Source organism: Bos mutus, chromosome 10 (assembly GCF_027580195.1).
Source record: "Bos mutus isolate GX-2022 chromosome 10, NWIPB_WYAK_1.1, whole genome shotgun sequence".
NCBI classification, from domain to species: domain Eukaryota; kingdom Metazoa; phylum Chordata; class Mammalia; order Artiodactyla; family Bovidae; genus Bos; species Bos mutus.
In genome coordinates this window covers 3,976,645-3,996,216 of record NC_091626.1, presented here as the reverse complement: position 1 = coordinate 3,996,216, position 19,572 = coordinate 3,976,645, and the positions used below count along the sequence as shown (strand labels likewise).

General features: G+C 40.9%; 2 pseudogenes; both read right to left on the bottom strand.

Moving 5' to 3' along the window:
* Positions 1–938: 938 nt before the first annotated feature.
* Positions 939–3,384, bottom strand: LOC102272676 (exocyst complex component 6B pseudogene; annotated as a pseudogene).
* A 2,164-nt stretch (positions 3,385–5,548) lies between these two features.
* Positions 5,549–6,306, bottom strand: LOC102269848 (sorting nexin-12-like; annotated as a pseudogene).
* Positions 6,307–19,572: the final 13,266 nt, after the last annotated feature.

The window sequence follows — 19,572 nt, the reverse complement described above, 5'->3', positions numbered from 1 at the left end:
TGAAAATAATAGAATTTATCATTATCTTTTATCTGGTCTTTTTTTTTTCTTTTTTTATGCTTAGGACGGATTCCTAAGATGTAAAGATTATTAAAGATTATACTCTGGTTTCTTCTAATACTTCTGTGGTTTTGTTGTTTACATTATAATCTTTGACCACTACAGAATTTATATTGGTGTAAAGTATAAGATGTTGGTGTAATTACCTTTTTTTTAGCTGCTCTAGCACCATTTTGTGATAATCTATCTTTCCCCAATAGTTTTAAATTCACCTTTATCATATATTAAGTGTTCATGTGTGTATTTTGGGTCTGCTCCTGGACTTCATATTATTTCCTATTAAGCTGTGACTCTGTTCATGCATACTTATAATACTTTTTTATGGTAATATTTTGTGTTTTATTTTACATATATGACATTGTATACAACATTCTGTAACTTACTTTTTTCATTCAATATTTTGTTTTCACAGATAGCTAGTGGGAACCTGCTGTATAGCACAGGGAGCTCAGCTTAGAGTTCTGTGGTGACCTAGATGGGGGTGATGGCAGGAGGGAAGTCCAAGAGGGAGGGGACATATGCATGCATATAGCTGATTCACTTTGTTGTACAGCAGAAATTAACACACAATTGTAAAGCAACTATACCCCAACGAGGAAAAATACATGGTTTCAAGATCTATTCACGTTGACCCATGTAAACCTAGTTCATTGATTTTTGACTGGTGAACAGTATTCTTCACTGTATAAGCATACTTAAATGTACAATACTGTATGTATCAAATGCATTAGTTGATGCAAATTTGCACAGTTGAGTTTCTGGCTGCTAGGGAATCTTTGTAGTGCTTGCCTATACTCAGGGAAGAGACAGCATTTCTAGGTGAGTATAATGAGAAAAAATCGTCAGTTTGTCCTTACCACCATCCATATCTGACATGATAGCAAAGTGTCCAGTCACTTAATGGGGCAAGTTAAATACCTCCTGAGTCTGACATCACAGTAAGTGGCACAGAGGAAACTTGGTCTAGGCTAAGACTCCTAAAGAGGTAACTGAAAGGATCGCCATCTCTCCTTGAGAAAGAACACACAGAGGAATAAAGAAAGAAGCACGCCCACTCTGACTAGAATGAAGATTTAACACAAAATAATTCTTCTCTGAACAGTAATGTCAGGAAGTTGCATTCTCATTTCTGAGCTTCTAGAAATGGATCAGGAAGTTTCTACAGTATTTTAAAAGATTTTGAAATTGACCTGGGATGGAAGAAGATAGCAAAGTCTGCTTCTGTAGCCATTATCCTCTGCCTCCTTGAACTTGAAGCACCTAAATGCTCATTAGCTAGTGTCTTAACTTGGTGGGAAGGAGAAATCAGAAAGAGAAGAAAGAAGCCTCCTTGTGGGAGAACTGGGTGTCATTATCCAAGATCTTGTCTCAAGTCGATGAAGGCCAGCTGCAGTGTGTCCTCCTGGGACCCAGACACTGGGCCGGATCTGGCCAACTGTCCACATTCTCTGACATCCAAGTTGAACTGCTGTAATGTTTCCAAGGTGAGCTGCCGTTCTTCAGCTTCCAGCAAAAGTTGCATCAAAGAAGTGGCTAAATGCTTGCAAGCTGACATACATGCAGTCTGGACCACCTTTCCGGGAAGGTGTGTGAATACGGCAAAGGTGCTATGTAGAAAGGCAGTGAGGTCTACTAGGTAATCACTTGCTTTGCTGCCCAAATCTCCTGTCATCCAGTCATAGCAACCAGCTGTAGAAACTGGTCAATTTCCTGGTTTAAGTTGGTATAAATCTCTTCTTCAGCTGCATGTCTGGCAACCTTACAAGTCACGGTGCCATACAGCTTGGTAGCATGAACTATCCCTGGAAGCACATTAGTGATATTGGTTATAAATTCTTCCAAGTACTTACAGGATTTCTCCAGGTGTGTTGTATTGATAATAATCTGGACAAGCTCAGTAAGTCCAATATTCTTCCTTTTAATGACATTCTGCAGAGAGTTGCTTAGAGTCCTAGTCAGCAACAGGTCTATAGATTTGCGAATCACGTCATCAACTTCAGCTGAGCTCAGATGAAGAGCTGAAAACTTCAGACAGGTGTAGATAAATTCTTTAATTTGGCTGTACGCTTTTGGCACAAATTCAAAAAATGGAAACTTTTGGAAATGGTTGCTTTTCCAGCTCTGTATCTTGGAATGGGAATTGTCCTACCATCTTTTTATACATCTCAGGACTGTAGTTGTCAGAATCAAGTATGTTTCTGAAAATACTCGACCACTTCTTTAGCAAAGTTTAACTAGTCTCTGATTTCTGGCAGCATGTCAAAAAACTGATTTACAGGAAAACCATACACCTGAAGTGTCAACAAAAAGCATAGTGAGGTTCTTAAAATCTAACGTGAGGTTTGGATCAGAGCAGTAAGACGAGTGAGTATGGAGTGCTGCAATGGTTTTTGAAAGTGCCATTTCCCACAGTTCACCAATGTGGGCTCTATTTACTAAGTCTTGCATTGTATGTAAAATGTGATCTTCACAAAAGAAAAAAAAAGCCGACAATTTGATTAAAATATTTCCTGTAGCCATCTAAAGTTTTATGCATGTTAGACAGAGGCTGGAGCACCAAACAAGCCTGTTTTCGCCTCTGTTTTCCGTAGTAGTTCTCAAATGTTTCCCAAGCCCAGGACAGAATATGTGTAGACATTGATAAACAGGAGAGAAATCAACCAAATCTTGGGTCCCTTCATCATCTTCCTCATCTTCAACATCCAGAATTCCTGAATCCTGTTCAGACTTGGGGCTAGTGCTTTCTATCTCTGTATCCAAAAATTGTATATGCGTCTTTCTTAGATTTTTCTGTTCTGGGTTGTTTCAAGATATTATCCAGGTTTCTTTTTTGTTGAGCTTGCTTCATGGCAGTCTCTCCAATTTTGTCTGAATGTTGTGAATACTCTCCAGAAAGTCTTTGAGATCAAACATAGACACATTCTTAAGTTTCTTCTTGAAGCTTGGGGATATTGTCTACCCTCACCTTGCAGAATCGATAGTGGCTTTACTTGAGGCAGACAGGTATGTTCTACCTATATTCCAGAGTTTTCAGTTCAGGATAACGCCTTTTAGTTTTCATCTGGTCCCTCAGTTTGCTATACATCTCCAGGACTAGAAGACACAAAATTAATTTATCAACAGTGGCAGAAATATTTCTGTGCTGTAGTTGAAACTGCTTCAGCTCTTCCATCGCCATTACCAGTTCCTTTCCCTCGTGTTGTAGTTTTCTATTCATACCCGTCACGTGATGTTTGAGTTCCTGGGCTTCTCCTCTCACTTTCAGCAGTTCTACTATAGAGTCCACAAAGCCCTAATAAATGAAAGTTGCACAATTTCTCCGTCACAATTGCAGATGTGAGTTTCAAGCTTCTCCATGAACGGTCCATGTTCTTTACCATCATCAACAGACCTGAGTGTGGGCTGGATGCGGGCCATGCGGGTGCTCTGGATCTCTCTCTCTCTTTTTTTTTGTTTTGGCTTCACAGTGGTTTAACATGAACAGAGTTGAATATGACATTGTCTGACAGAAGAATGAACATTTTGCTGAATAAAAGCCCCGAGTCAGGATATATACACAGCAAAAATGGGGCCTCAAGGCTCTCAGCACTTGTACACAATGAAAGAAGGAATCTTTAAAAACAAATAGTCAATAACAGATACAGATGAAAAAGGCAGCAACACCACCAACAATGGAAAGGTGGGAAAGGGAGCAGAGCTTCTCTCTAGGGGCTGCTTAGGCCCTGAAGCCAGAGAGCTGGTTTGTCTCAGGGAACGTCAACATTTAGATGGACATAAACCCCATATTAAAATTCAATCCTTAATCTCTCTGTTCAGGGTCTTGTCAGAATCAGTAATCCTTTTCCCCAAGACTATATAAAGAAGTCCAATCCTTCCATGATAGGAAGTCTAATAAGCAAAGAGCCCCCACTTTTGACCTGACACCAGAGTTAACCTGCTCCCATCCCACAACTTGGGATAGACTTCAGGCCCCAGCAATCCAATGACCACCTCCCAGAGAGAAGCCCAGGAAAGCTGCCAGCCTCAAGAAGCTGCTTCAGACTTTTAAGACTTAGCAAATCTATACCCAGCTGCTAACCCTAGCTCAGCATCTGGGGAGAACGCTGGGCTTCCATGGGAAACAAGTACTGCTGCTAAGTCGCTTCAGTTGTGTCCGACTCTGTGCGACCCCATAGATGGCAGCCCACCAGGCTCCACCGTCCCTGGGATTCTCCAGGCAAGAACACTGGAGTGGGTTGCCATTTCCTTCTCCAATGCATGAAAGTGAAAAGTGAAAGTGAAGTCACTCAGTCGTGCCCGACTCCCAGCCATCCCATGGACTGCAGCCCACCAGGCTCCTCCGTCCATGGGATTTTCCAGGCAAGACTACTGGAGTGGGGTGCCATTGCCTTCTCCCGGAAAGAAGTACAGGCAGTCCAATAACCCTGTGACCAAGCTGGGGAGGGCAGCGACACATCTTGCCCCTAAGCCTCATTCAACAGCTCAAAGTGCTTAGGAGAAGTCAGACTGTGGTTTGTTCATGTGTTTCTACCTTGTGGCAGCACTAAATAGTATGGGGAGGGAGGGAGAATGGAAGGAAGAGAGTAGTGATGTTCTTCCCTACCACTGGGAGGTACCTAGAAAATGATCCACTCCCACACTTCAAGGAGTTAATCTGGCAGTAGTGAGTTTCCCCCTCAAGGTGGCCCTCAAGCCACCAAACCTGCAGAGCTAACCCGTAAAAGTAGCAAGGGCTTGGGGAGTGAGAGCTGCTGGCGCAGCCCATACTGACTCACCTGCTGGTGAGCAAGAAACAGGCAGCCAGAGTGGAGAGCCACAAAGGAGGGGCTAGGCAACAGGATCTCCCTGACTTTCCTGTGGCTTTCTTCTGATTCTGAAGCTGCCATGATGATGGGCTCAAAACACCCACACACCTTGCTCCATACAACAGACTGCTTGCTGCTGCTGTGTCGCTTCAGTCTTGTCCAACTCTGTGTGACCCCATGGACTGCAGCCTATCAGGCTTCTCCATCCATGGGATTCTCCAGGCAAGAACACTGGAGTGGGTTGCCATTTCCTTCTCCAATGCATGAAAGTGGAAAGTGAAAGTGAAGTCACTCAGTCGTGTCCGACTCTTCGTGACCCCATGGACTGCAGCCTACCAGGCTTCTCCATCCATGGGATTTTCCAGGCAACAGTACTGGAGTGGGGTGCCATTGCCTTCTCCCAACAGACTGCTTAGACTCTAGAATTACTGCCATGAAAAGCAACAAGGGAGAAAGTATAGCAAAAGGATTGGCCTAGAGAAAATGAGAGCTTCAGAGGTATCTTCCACCTTTCCCAAAAGAAAAAGGTCATGCAGGTAGGAAAGGCAGGGTCTTTCCCTGCTCAGCATTCCTGGTTAAACCTGAGTAAGAAAACACTCCTGGACTTGCAGTATCAGTATGTATCCAAGTGCCCACCAGCACAAGACCCCCCACCCCCAGGTTAGCCTTCTGGTATGGGTAAATGCCCAAGAAATTGCCTTCCAGTCCAGTAACCCCATCCACTCCCCAACCCCAAGCAGAGGGCATCTGCCTGTGGTTTCCCACGTCCCCTCAGAGAAGAGGATCCTAGTAGAGTGCCCACGGTATAGTCAGGTACCAAGGGACACAACACCAGACAGTCTATTAGACCAGGGGATGGGCAGACGACTTCGGATCAGAGAGAGAGAGAGGCTTCGTGCAAAAACCAATGTCAGTTCAGCAGGAAAGCAGAGGGCAAGTGGTGAGAGGGGCTCCTACTGGCGCACCTTCCCGGGGATGTAGTTCCTGTCAGTTGCCTCCTCCTGCAGGAACATGTGTAGGCAGCATTCTGAGCCAGTGGGTGCCCAGCAGTTTTGTTAATAAACTATTGCAGGCCCTGCCTCCTTTCTTCAATAAAGGTCTCCTCAAAGATCCCTTCGTCTCCTCGGATAGGGTGCTGCCGCTTCAAGGCTTTCCCAGGGAGTGGTGGTACTACAATCTTGCTATCTCGCTGCAGCTCATTGTTTAGCCACTCAAAGTCACTGTAGCGTCGTCGTACACGGGACTGCTTCAGTTTGAAGGAATGCTTCAGTTCGTCCGCATGCGAACCTCACTGGCGGTGAGGCGCGCGGCCCAGGCCCACCGTCTGTGGACTAAACATGGCGGTCTCCAGGAAGTTACTCGGAGGCCCCTAAGCGTCAGGCAGGTCCTCCTGCGGCTTCGAGTAAAGGCCCGGAGCGTTAGCTGCTGCCGTGTCTGACATCTTTCCGAAGGAGAGAACGGGAAAGGGGAAGGGGGCGGGGGACAGAGGCCGAAGGCAGGAGCCTGCTCTGGAACTCCTGAAGAACCCGTTTGAGCTCCGCCACCTTACCCCGCTCCACAGACTGGGGGAGCCCCACACCGCGTCCCCTCCTGCTGCGCTCGGCTTTCACTCCCTCAGTCTCCTCTCTCCCTCCAGGCTCCAGAGGCTCCTCAGCCTCCGGCCACCTGCAGGACGACTTTCATGCGGTTTTAATTATTGTCACCTTATAATATGCTTTAATATCTAAACAGGCTAGTCATCCTTTTCACTCTTTGTTTTAAGAATTTTCTTTTCCTATACTATCAAATTTCATATGAATATGAAATACTAATTAACATATTGTTATTAAAATATGTACATATTACTTCAAAAATCCTTTTGTTACTTTTATTAGGACTGCCTTACAGTATGGCTTAGTTTACAAAGATTTGATATCTTTCTTTGCAGTATTGCTGGTTTACAATGGTTGCTGGTGCTGCTGCTGCTAAGTCGCTTCAGTCGTGTCCGACTCTGTGCGACCCCATAGACGGCAGCCCACCAGGCTCAGGCTCCTCCGTCCATGGGATTTTCCAGGCAAGAGTACTGGAGTGGGGTGCCACTTAGTTTCTTACATATATATAGACAATATATATGTATTCAGATACATATATATATATTCCTTTTCAGATTCTTTTCCATTGAGAGTTTCCGGTTAATAGGTACACACTACTACTATATATAAGATGGATAAGCAACAAGGACTGCTGTATAGCAGGGGATATTATATTTAATATCTTAATAATAACTTACTATCTTAATAATAACCTATGAGATAGTATATTTAATATCTTAATATATTATATAATTGTAATTATATGATAAACATAATTACTATAATACTAATTAATTATAGTCTAATTATAATATAGTACATATAGTATAAATAGTATATATAGTATATTAGTATATATACATATATACTATATATAATATGTAAGAATTACATAATTACTATATAATAATTATAATTAAAATATATTATTAAATTATATAATGACATAAATGAATTATAGCAAATATAAATGAAAATAATTATATTTACTATAATTCATTTATATGTCATATAATTTAATAATACATTTTTAATTATAATTATATAGTAATTATGTAATTCTTACATAATTATATATGGTATATATACTTATATACTACTATTTATACTATATATACTATATTATAGCATAATTATACTATAAGCAACAGTTAGAACTGGACATGGAAAAACAGACTGGTTCCAAATAGGAAAAGGAGTACGTCAAGGCTGTATACTGTCACCCTGCTTATTTAATTTATATGCAGAGTACATCATGAGAAATGCTGGGCTGGAAGAAGCACAAGCTGGAATCAAGATTGCTGGGAGAAATATCAATAACCTCAGATATGCAGATGACACCACCCTTATAAAGTGGAGAGTCAAAAAGTTGGCTTAAAGCTCAACATTCAGAAAACAAAGATCATGGCATCTGGTCCCATCACTTCATGGGAAATAGATGGGGAAACAGTGGAAACAGTGTCAGACTTTATTTTTTGGGCTCCAAAATCACTGCAGATGGTGACTGCAGCCATGAAGTTAAAAGACGTTTACTCCTGGGAAGGAAAGTTATGACCAACCTAGATAGCATATTCAAAAGCAGAGACATTACTCTGCCAACAAAGGTCCGTCTAGTCAAGGCTATGGTTTTTCCAGTGGTCATGTATGGATGTGAGAGTTGGACTGTGAAGAAAAGCTGAGCGCCGAAGAATTGATGCTTTTGAACTGTGATGTTGGAGAAGACTCTTGAGAGTCCCTTGGATTGCAAGGAGATCCAACCAGTCCATTCTGAAGGAGATCAGCCCTGGGTGTTCTTTGGAAGGACCGATGCTAAAGCTGAAACTCCAGTACTTTGGCCACCTCATGCGAAGAGTTGACTCGGAAAAGACTCTGATGCTGGGAGGGATTGGGGGCAGGAGGAGAAGGGGACGACAGAGGATGAGATGGCTGGATGGCATCACCAACTCGATGGACATGAGTTTGAGTGAACCCGGGGAGTTGGTGATGGACAGGGAGTCCTGTTGTACTGTGATTCATGGGGTCTCAAAGAGTCAGACATGACTGAGTGACTGAATTGAACTGAGCTGATATATAATTAATAATTTTTAATAATTGCATGTAATTATATATAACAATTATCTAGTGCTTATATAATATATTGAGATATTAAATATATCATCTTATAGGTTATTACAAGATATTAAATATAATTTCCCATGCTATACAGTAGTCCTTGTGGCGTATCTATTTTATATATAGCAGTGTATACCTATTAACCCCAAACCCTCAATTTGTGCCTCCATTCCCCCTCCTTTGGCAACCATAAGTTTGTTTTCTTTGTGCATCTGTTTCTATTTTATAAATAAGTTTATTTGTATCATTTTTTTAGATTCCACATACAAGTGATATCACATGATACCTGTCTTTCTCTAATTTATTTCACTTAGTATGATAAAAAGATATGGTATCTTGATGATAAAGGTCTCTGATGTGTGTCTTCCTGTCTAGCACTATCTTATGCCAAAGAGTAACATGGGTACCATTCTGGGAGCTTTTAACAAAAAATGTCAAGCTTTTGAATGCATTATGTGCCAAGGATTTAAAGTGGGCCTTGTATAAGTGCACCAAAAATTTCTATTTTAGGACTTGGACAGACATCTTGATACTTTACGCTATGGTTATGTCTGTAAAATTAATAGTAAGGATTTTAAATTTAAATACATATAAAGAACCTTAAAAATTCATATTCTAGTAATGTTTGAAAACAAGAATATAATTAGAGATATGAAGATATGTATAAGAATGCTTAGTATAATATTTTTCATAACAACAAAAATTGGAAATAATATAAATGCATACCAGTGGAGGCTTGATTAAATAATGGTAATCTTTATCTTAAAATACCTTTCAGTGAGTCAAAATTTACTTTTCATAAATATTTATTACCATAAATATTTTAGTTACAATTTTAAATGTAAAAGCAAAAGTTTAATTAGTATGTTTCTAATTTGTTTTTAAAAGTTGAATGTGTATATATTATGTAGTTTTTGAAAAAATACAAGAAGTCAGTAAACCAAAATGTTAGCATTAGCCATTTACAGAGTTGGATCGTGCTTAATTTTATTTTTGCTTTGTGTTTTGTTGTATTTCCCCCTTTTCTATAAGAAGCAGGATTATTTTATAATAATTAATTCTTAATGAAATCCTTAACAATGAGCTTTCATAACAAGGTTGTGGTGAACAGCAGGCATAGGAGGTGTATCAGTAGTTGAAACATATTTTCTGAAATCAGAACAGCGTAAATGCTGAGTGATCCTCCACTTTATTTATGTCATATTTGCCTTTCTGAAGGGCACTGCAAGTTTGCAAAGTCCTGGAATCATGGTTCCATTATTGAATAGCTGATATATAAAAACATAGCTTCAAAAATGGTGACTCGTAGGAAAAAACATGAAACACAATAGTAAGATTGGATGTGCAAAATTAGAAAAAAAATGAATTACTGGATAATTTTATTGTTTGCCAGTGGCTTGACTGCAAACATTTTGTAAAACATAACAACAGTGATAGAGAAATCAACCATTGTTATAGTTTTACTGTCCAAAAAAATGGTCTTAACCATCTATAAATTAGCAAAAAGAAAGAGGCTAATTACATGATTGTGATATGGATCAAGAGCAGATGAGGGTGCCAGTGTGTCTGCTCTGTTTTTACGGCCGCGCAAACACCTGCTTCCCATTGCGTGTTTATATGCTCTCAGGATGAATGTTGTCAACTATCTGTTGCTGCTCCTGGGCTGTGTTTACTGTGTCGTTCCCTCAGACACAAGGGAACGACTGAAAACTTACTTGAACTCAATCTTAAGAAGTGACGATTTCTCTTTTGTTAGGTTCTATTTGAAATATTTATGGAAATGCATTTTCCTTTTATCCCCAAATTCTTTTATTGCTGAGTTTTAAAATGTTTTTTTTTTTTTGAGTTTTATAAGAAATTAAATTTATAAGACACATGGATTTTTTCTGGAGACTTCAATAACTACTGTGGGCTGAAATTTTGTTGACACATGAGTGTAACTTTCAGTCAATGAAAGAGCATCAGGGTTTAAAATGAAAGAAGATTTACAATGGCAACCCTTTGTGTGCGGGGGTGGGGGGATAGATGGGGAGAGTAAAATTTTTCCTTAAAAATGTGTGGTTTTTTATCCACTGCTGACCCTTGATCTTCCAACATGAGATATTTATAATCAAATGTTTTTCTAGGAAATGGTGATTTTTTTCAGGTTGAGAAATAGGACTCAGAGTTCTCAGACTGTTGCAGTATAGAATTAGTTCTACCCTCACCTATAGCTTCATTCAAAATCTGTTATTGAACATATACTATATGCAAGAGCCTGAAGATGTAAAGATAAATAAGACATAGTTGATGCTCCCAAGAAGGGTTAAGATGAGTAAAAGGCACAAACCAGGTAAGAATATAGTCGTAGTATAAACTCCACTTACCTGGTATTGTGAAAGATGAAAGAGGAGCACTTGGACTCTGACCCTATATAGAAATTTAATCCAGTGGGTGGTATCCTCAGTGGAATGGAGTAATAATGCTAATAATGATTGACGGTGAAGACAACAGTGATAACAGGGCCAGACATCGTGCTCAATACTTTATACATATTAATACATTACCTGTTTAGGCTTTGCCATAGTTCAGTGAAGTGGGTGGTACAGTAATTTCTTTTTACAAATGATGAAACGAGAGGCACAGCTAAGATGCAAACCTAGGTCCATTTTATTCCGAGTCCAAACCCTTAAAAAGTTAGTGCTTTGAAGTTCCACACACTAAATCTTCTTGCTGAATACCTACTGGTAAGTTACTTCACCTCTTTAAGCTTTGATTTCCTGCTTTGTAAAATGGTGATAATTAATAACACCCGAGAACGCTGTCTGCCTCCTACCTGATGGCTACCTCTCCTTCCTTCTTCCATGCCAGTAGAGCTCACCTCCAATTACTAAAGCTGAACATTCCAGATGCTCATGTTCTCAGCTGCCCTTATAGCCAGGGCCTGGATGCATGACCAAATCCTGGCCCAGGGAACCTGAGAGGGAAATCAAGGGGAGGAACAGTTCATCTCTAATAAGAATTAATGCTAGGAATCTACTTTCACTTCCTGCGGTGAAGCCCGATACTACTGTAGCCAACCTGCAATCCTAAAGAGCCGCCATGGACACGCTGAGGAGAGCTCCCAGAAGGCGGTGAGCAGAGGAGTCCGTGTTAACATCATGGAGCAATATGGACAGTACATTTTCTTCCTTATTTAAACCACTTTTAATTGGATATTCTGTGACTCAAAGGTATTCCAAATTTATTGAGTTTTAGATGAGCTAAAGAGTGTACAAAGCACTTAGTATAATACTTGCATACAGTAAGTGCTCAAGAATAGAGGGTCTTAGCATCTGCTTGGTCAAAGCTATCTAAGTATGGTTTTTGTTTTGTAGCTTTTGATCGTTAGTAAGATACAGAGCTTTCTTTTCTCTTTTTAAATAACCATTTCTAAATTGACCAAGTCTAGACTTATAAATAATATGTAAACCAAATCACTGATACTCTTTGACTCCTCAAGGGATTAAGCATAGTGCAAAGTAACGGCTGGGGGCTTCGGAGGTGGTGCAGTGGTAAAGAATCCGCCTGCCAATACAGGAGACTCAGGAGACTTGTGTTCCATCCCTGGGTTGGGAAGTCACTCTGGAGTAGGAAATGGCAACCCCTTCTAGTGTTCTTGCCTGAAAATCCCATGGACAGAGTAACCTGCTGGGCTATAGTCCGTGGGGTCACAAAGAATCGGACACAACTGAGCACACAGGCAGAAATTAACAACTGAGTTGGCCCAGACCATTGAGCTCTCAGATATGCTGCCGAATCAATCATTAAATCCAGATCCATTCCAGAACGTGTATGGAAGGATTATAGGCATCCTCATGCATGCATGCTAAGTCACTTCAGTCACGTCTGACTGTGTGTGACGCTATGCACTGTAGCCTGCCAGGCTCCCCTATCCATGGGGATTCTCCAGACAAGAATACTGGAGTGGGCTGCCATGACCTCCTCCAGGGGATCTTCCCAACCCAGGGATCGAACCTGAGTCTTTAATGTCTCCTGCATTGGCAAGTGTGTTCTTTACCACTAGTGCCACCTGGGAAGCCCAGGCTACTCATAAAGAGGCTTTTCTGTTTTTAAGTTAAAATCATACACCTGACCATCAAGAACGCACCTGGAACTCCGCTTTCCACCAGGTGAGCACTGTAGAAGTCAGCAGTCTGCAACCTGGAAGAGGGCCCTCACCTGAACTCAACCATGTTGGCACCGAGGTCTCAGACTTCCGGCCTCCAAAATGGTGAGAAATACATTCCTATCTGTGCTTTGTGAACAAAAATAAGGATGCACCCATAGTTAGGCAAGGTGGGATTATTACTCGGTGCAGAGAGGGGAACACACATCATGGGGAATGATGGAGCACCTCAGTGAATGGATGTTAGGATAGTACTACAGGACTGGGACTTGGGTTGGGTAATTTGGAGACTCTAAGGAGATGGGGGTTTGTTCCAGATCACATGATGTAAGAAAGAAAGACCAATTCTATGACTGGGCATCAACCAATCTTATCTATAGAAAGGGGAGATTAGACTGAGGATAGAGTTGTCACTGACTAATAAGTAGCAATCAGGCATCTTGGCCAAGCAAGGAGATGTTTGGCATTTTCAGGTAATACAGTGCCTTTATTTCTGCTTGTGCTTAGACAAAATTATGTAGGGACCTTATTTGGTCTCATTTTATTATGATCTTGGCATAACGTTGCCTGAGGTTGATGTTCTGTGAGAGAGACTGACATCTAATAGTATGACATGACCTCACTGTGAGTATAATGCAAACTTTTGGATGTCAGGGACTGTCATTTTTGTTTTTATTTCAATGCAAAATGCAGTGATATTAGATGCACATGTGCTTCTCTCTATCTAATGCTGTATTTTGAAATCCAGAATTAAAATCAGTATGGGGATGGTGTGTGTGTGTGCTCAATTGTGTCCGACTCTTTGCAGCCCCATGGACTGTAGCCCGCCAGGCTCCTCTGCCTATGAAATTTTCCAGGCAAGAATACTGGAGTGGGTTACCATTTCCTTCTCCAGGGGATCTTCCTGACCCAGGGATCAAACCCACGTCTCTTGCGTCTCCTGCACTGGAGAATTCTTTACCACTGAGCCACCTGGGAGGCTTCTACCTGGGATGGTACTTTACTGTAAAGGGAACAAGAGCAAAATCCTGTTGTTTCTATTAATGGTCCATATTGGAAAGATTCTATAATTCTTTTTGGCTGATGTAAGGAAGTTAGAGTAGGAGTACCCCAACAATAGCAGGAAATTACTTCCCCAGAAAGGGTGTAGTCTCCAGCTAGCCACATCTTCCTTCATCGCTGGACAAAAGATAAAGGAGGAATATTCTACTTTATGTTTTATTCATTCACAATTATTTTTTGACAATCAAATCCAAGCTATCATTCTAAGTTGTTGGGTTTTTTTCAATCTGGTGTTTATTTTTAAAAAGATCTTCAACTGTCCTTGGTGTCTCCCTTTCTGTTCTTGTTCATATATTTAACAAGTGATTACAAAAGACCATGATAATGAGAATAACTTAAGCATTGCTCGGGAAATGGTATTATAAGTTAAGATGAGCTACAGTTGATGTGTTTCAGTTCTAGAAAAATTTTCATAACATGTGGCCAGTTGCAAACTGAAAATAAACCATGAAGACTTAGGGGTAGGAATAATGACAAAAGCTTCTGGATTACAAGTTGGAAAATGCATTTTCACAGGGAAGCGTCAAGGAGACACTTAATGAAAGCATGTTAGTAACTGTCATTTCTTAAAGAAATAAAAATAAATAGTGCTTGGATGATAAAGGGAATAGATGTTCAGTTACTGCCCCGAAATAAGCACAAAACTCTGTCTCACTCCCTCTCACTCCTAATATATGATTTTTAACTCAAGATTTTCTTCATCTATGTTTCAAAAACAATTTTCTTCATTCAGAAGAACTATTGAACACTTATATTTTGAAATCTTTTTCATGTGAGATATCCCATCCTCAAGGGTGAGGATTACCCAAAGTCGTTCTCATTCCTTTTTTTCCGTTTTTTGTGCCTGGCTATATTAAGTTACTGATCGTTTTTCCATTCTCTTCTGTTACATATTTAACTTAGATTTATTCCCGCAATAATAATTTATAATCTATTACAAACTTGTCTTGAATTAATAGGTATATATGCAGCTCAACAATAATCTGCTTTATGATATATCCAAGTTGCAAAGCAAAATGAACAGCATTTGACTGTTGCTGCCTTTCCACACGTCCTGACAGAGAGGATCTAGTGTGAGAATAGAGGAAGCTGGTTCGTGAGGAAAGAGGAAGCTAGGCTATGGGCTTGGTTCTGTGCTTGTTAGTGGAAGGTAAGGGTGAGGGCACTACTGCTGGTTCTCACACTTTATTGTGCATCGAAATGACCAGAGGCTGTGTTAAAACATCAGATGCTGAGCCTTACCTCCAAGAGTTTCTGCTTCCTTAGGTCTCAGGGTTGGAGAATTTGTAATTGCGATGAATTCCCAGGTGATGCTGTTACTACTAATTCAGGGACCACATTTTATATTTAAAATTTATTTTATCAACGTATAGTTGATTTGCAATATTGTATTAGTTTCTCTTGCACAGCAAAGAAATTCAGATATACATATATTCATTCCTTTTCAAATTCTTGTCCCACAGAAGTCATTACAGAATACTGAATATAGTTCCCTATGCTATATAGTAGGACCTTATTGTTTAATCCATCCTATATATAATAGTTTGTATCTGCTAATCCCAAACAAATTCCCTTATCCTTTGGCAACCCCAAATTTATTCAATATGTCTGTGAGTCTTTTTCTGTTTCATAGATAAGTTAATTTGTGTCATACTTTGAATTCCACATGTAAGTGATATCATATAGTACTTGTCCTTGTCTTTCTGACTTCACTTAGTACAGTTATCTCTAGGTCCATCCATGTTGCTGCAAATGGCATTATTTCATTCTTTTTTATGACTGAGTAGTATTCCATTGTGTATATATACGTGTGTGTGTGTGTATACCACATCTTCTTTATTCATCTGTTGATAGTTGTTTGTTTCCATGGCTTGGTTATTGTAAATAGTGCTTCTATGAACACGGGGTGCATGTATGTTTTTAAATTGCAGTTTTGTCTCGATATATGCCCAGGAGTGGGACTGCTGGATCATATGGCAATTCTATTTTTAGTTTTTTGAGGAGCCTCCATACTGTTTTCCATGGTGGCTGCACCAATTTACTTTCCCACCAATAGTGCAGGAGGGAAGAACCACATTTTAAAAACCTTTACCCTTGTTGATAAATGTCTGTTGATCCCCCAGCTATGTGGGTTACAGGTTCCTCCTTTCCCGTATAACTTCTTACCATGCTGAGATAAGTTGGGGTGGCCTAATCTCATGTCTTCTCTGCCAGCTTGTTATCTGGACCTCTGGTCTAGAGCCTGAAGCTTAGTGTCTTCTTAGGCTGGGTCCTAGTTTTTCAGGCTCTTTGCTCATGTCCCTGAGCCTTCATTTCTCTCATAGCTTAGACTGGACATTGAATCACTGAAACATCTTCTCTTGGCCTTAACTTCTAGCCTGTCTTCCATACCCATGTGACTTACAGTGCCTGTCAACCCTTCTGTCTGCATCAATCATTCTTGGCCTGCCATGTAAATGGCAACCCAGTCCAGTATTCTTGCCTGGAAAATTCCATGGACAGGGAAGCTTGGCTGGCTACAGTCCATGGGTGGCAAAGAGTCAGACACAGCTGAGCATGTGCGCACATGTTCTGTTATCATCTAAGTCTCTTGTGAAACTTACCACCTACAGAATTCTGATTTCATTCAGTTCCATTACTATGATAAATATAATAAATTAGAGTTCCTTGGGAACTCAAAGGACACAGAAACATGTGATCTGATTGAGTTTGAAAGAAGCAATATGTGGTTGTTAGTTATCATCAGAGCTAATAAGACAATGAGAAATTCAGTTCAGTTCAGTTCAGTCACTCAGTCGTAGCCTACTCTTTGCGACCCCATGAACCACAGCACACCAGGCCTCCCTGTCCATCACTAACTTCCGGAGTTCACCCAAACCCATGTCCATTGAGTCAATGATGCCATCCAACCGTCTCATCCTCTGTTGTCCCCTTCTCCTCCTGCCTTCAGTCTTTCCCAGCATCAGGGTCTTTTCTAATGAGTCAGCTCTTCACATCAGGTGGCCAAAGTATTGGAGCTTCAGCTTCAGCATCAGTCCTTCCAATGAATATTCAGGACTGATTTCCTTTAGGATGGACTGGTTGGATCTCCTTGCAATCCAAGGGACTCTCAAGAGTCTTCTCCAACTGCTCTGTGATAAATGACCATAAACTTGGTATCTTCAAGTAACACCCATGTATTAGCTCACAGTTTTGTCTGTCAGAAGTCTAGAAAGCAGAGCTGGTCCACTCCTGGGATCCACACAGAGGTGAAATCAAAATGTCGACCGGCGGCATGCTCTTATGGAGGCCTGAACAAGGAAGAACTTGTTTCCAAGCTCATTTGTGTTATTAGCAGAAGGCAGTTCCTTCTGGTTATAGGACAGAGGTCGGACAGAGGTCTTCCTTTTCTTGCTGTCAGCCAGGTACCACTCTCTGCTTGTACACAGCTCATGTAATTCGTTGATTAGGCCCAGCTGAACAATCTCCGTTTTGACATGTAACATAATCATAGGGATGTAATCACATTCTTAGTTTCCACCAGCACTTAAAGGGGCAGATGATTTGATTATACAAGATTGAAAGACACTGGGGTAGAATTCTGACTACTGCAGTCCACCCTCTCCCCCACAACAATCCACATCTGTTTCACACACAAAATACCTGTACCTGCTCCAACCTATCCCTTTTCAATATCAACTCAAAAGTGCAAAAAAAAAAAAAAAAATCTTCTAAATCAGGTTCTGATGAGGCTCCGAGGGCACACTCCCTCTCTAACTGTGGTCCTGTGGAACTACAGAGACAAGTAGTTTGCCCCCACACTCTCAAGATACAATGGTGGGCAGGCACGAGATCACAGTTCAGGCATTCCAGCTCAAATGGGGTGAAAACGGAAAACACAGAGGACTTATCAGTCCAAAGCAGTTTTGACATCCAGCTTGGCTAACTCATTAGGCCTGAAAGCCGGAGAATAATTCTCCTTGACTTTTTGTTTTACTCTCTTGGCTCTTGGTTCTGCCCTCTGAGTAAGGGCTACTAGGGGTCATTCTTAGACTAATGTTACTGTAGTCATGATTTGATTTTTGGTGTAGACTGCATTTCAGGTATCTTGAGGAATTCATGGCAGATACATGGGAATGCATGAAATTTATATTAGTAAGTATAATTCAAACATTTATAAAGCTAACAAAATGGCACCCCAGTTTTTAAGCACAATGATATTAACCACCTATGTCAGTCATTCCCCAAGCCATGAGCTCATAAGATGATGACTTCTAGGAGTAAAGAGCACCCATTAGGAATGGTCACCTGATAGATGACTATCTCAGTGAAGAAACAGGAGGAAATCAAAGAACTGAGAAAACAAGTTTACAGTAAGGCTTTAAATAAAGCCTACTAGTATGTCCTTAAGCCGCCTTTTCTCTAACATAGTCGAATATCGTCAGGAAGAAAAAACCAACCAAAGGTCATGTATTTGGGTACTTGTTAACATCAAAAAAGAGACACCTAAGACCTAATTAAGGACCAGTGTCCAGTACATGGATGACTCTTTGAAGTTATTTTGGCAGTGGCCTCTAAAGCATACAACCTTGGAGACTTCTACAAGAGGCTGCCCTGAATGTGACCCTTAGACAAAGCCACAAGAAGGCTGCTACAGACAAAGAGAGAGAAGACCTTTAGTCTAATGATTTGCAGCAGACAGGAGGAAGTTGAGGGAAAAGTTACAGTGATAATGTAGACACTTCACACTTCACATATTAAACAGTGGCCCAGGCCCACTGTGAGCACAAAATGTTCTTTGAGATGTTTTTCAAGTTGCAATTGTGGATTTGTGCTAATATAGTCATCATTTCTTGTCCAGTCTCTCCTGTGAACAAGGGCAAGTATTACAGTGGGTTATTGTTAGAATTACTGCAGTGATTGGGTCGTGTGAAAATTCAGTTTGTAGTGGGAGAGTGAGACCCACTCAGCCAAGCACAGATAGAACAGGAACTCTGGGTTCTGGCCTTGTTCGATAGCCTAATGGCCACCATTTATGGCGTGCCCTCTGTGTGCAAGACACTGTTATGTGTTTTACAAATGTTATCACATTTAGTTCTCAGAGCAATCCTTAGGCAGCAGGAACTTTGATTCAGTTTCATATTTGTAGACACTGGGGCTCTGAGAGAGGTTGCCATTTGCCCAAGGACATGCAGTTGGTAGGCGATGGCTGCCTCTGGAGCACTCTGCGTAGTTTCCTCATACTTGCCCATCATGTTGAAATTACCTGTTCGAGTGTTGCCCACGCGACTATAAGGTCACAACAAGAGGGATTCTGTCTTATTTGGAACCTAGTGCAGGCAACATATGTGTGTTGAACTGAACTGTCAGCCCCTAAAGCCCATGCTCTTATCATCTGTCAGGATGTGCTAACTTCCTAACATGATAAAAATGTGGCAGAGAGATAACCAGGGCTTGGAGACAAGGAGGGTGCAGAGTTCTGGGGTTAGAAGACCTTCTAGAAATGACCTACATCTGTCTTTTCAGGAGAATTCATTCTTGGAAGTCTTCATTCATGCAAATTCTTGCTGATGAAAAACTATTTCCATGGACGATACATAGAGAACTGTTGTAGAAATTCTCTCTTCCTCTAATTTCTTCCCCCACCCAGAGCACACAGAAAGCAATAGAAATTGGACAAGCTATTTTTTACATTTTTCCTATGTTCCTGTCAAGGCTGCTCAAGAGAGCTTTGGTAAATGGGTAATAAGGCACAGAATAGGTCACGTATCTCTACCACGTGTCTGCCACCTGGACCCTGGGGCTATAGCCACCCTAGGCCTTTTTACCTTGAGAG